The sequence below is a fragment of the Molothrus aeneus genome, chromosome 30 (assembly GCF_037042795.1).
Source record: "Molothrus aeneus isolate 106 chromosome 30, BPBGC_Maene_1.0, whole genome shotgun sequence".
Lineage (NCBI taxonomy): Eukaryota > Metazoa > Chordata > Aves > Passeriformes > Icteridae > Molothrus > Molothrus aeneus.
Window position 1 is genome coordinate 2,999,812 of NC_089675.1, and position 1,034 is coordinate 3,000,845.

A 1,034-nucleotide genomic window follows, 5' to 3' on the forward strand; every position below is an offset into this window, starting at 1 on the left:
GACCTGGCAAACTCAGGAGTGACTCAAAGGGGCTGGGGAGGGCCAGGAGGGGGGATGGAGGCTCCCAGCCCCAAATTGTCTCATTTTGGGGGAACAGAGAGAGCAGCTGCTCTGCTGAGAGCTCCCATTCCTCTCCAGCCCCTCTCCTGGGCTCCAGGTGGAGCCTGGGCTGTGTTTCCTCTGTCCTGGGCCTGTGGGAACCACTTCACCCTTCAAAAGGGACAATTTCCCCCATGTCCTGTGGCACAAGAGCAGATGTCCCCATCTCCCTGTGCCCTGAGGTTGTATTTCCCCCCCAGGCTCTGTCAAAGCAGTGAAAACCCCGATTCCCTCAGCGCCCCTTTCCCTGGGCTGGGAGGTCCCCATTGTCCCCCTGCCCATGGGCTTGGATCAATAGCACTGATCAATGATCTGCTCCAGACCCTCCCTGTGCCCCCTGGGGCTGCAGAGAGGGGACAAGGGTGGGACCCAGGAGCTGTCCAGTGTGGGATTCCTCCCTCCTGCCCTCTGCCCCAGCCTGGCTCAGGCCGTCCCCTCTTGTCCCACTGGAGCCTCCAGCCCCCAGAGCACCCCCAGGATATTTGGGAGCTGCTGGGTTTGAGGCTGCAGCAGAGAAAGGCTCCTCAGAGCCTCCCTCCCTTTGTAAATCCCAGTGCCGAGGTTCAGAAGCTCTGGGGCATCTGATCCCAGCCCTGGAGTGGGACCCTGAATCCCCACATCCTCCCTAACCCTGGATTATCCCAATCCCCACATCCTCCTCATCCCTGCACCCTCCCCATTCCTGACCCCAACCCTTCACCCTCCTGGGTGCTGTGTCTGTCCATTCTCCCCATCCAACCCTGCATCCTCCCCATCCCTTTATCCTCCCAGGCTCTGCATCCCTGCATCCTCCCCATCCCATCCCATCCCATCCCATCCCATCCCATCCCATCCCATCCCATCCCATCCCATCCCATCCCATCCCATCCCATCCCTGCATGCTCCCCATCCCATTCTCCCAGGCTCTGCATTCCTGCATCCTCCCTAACCCTGCA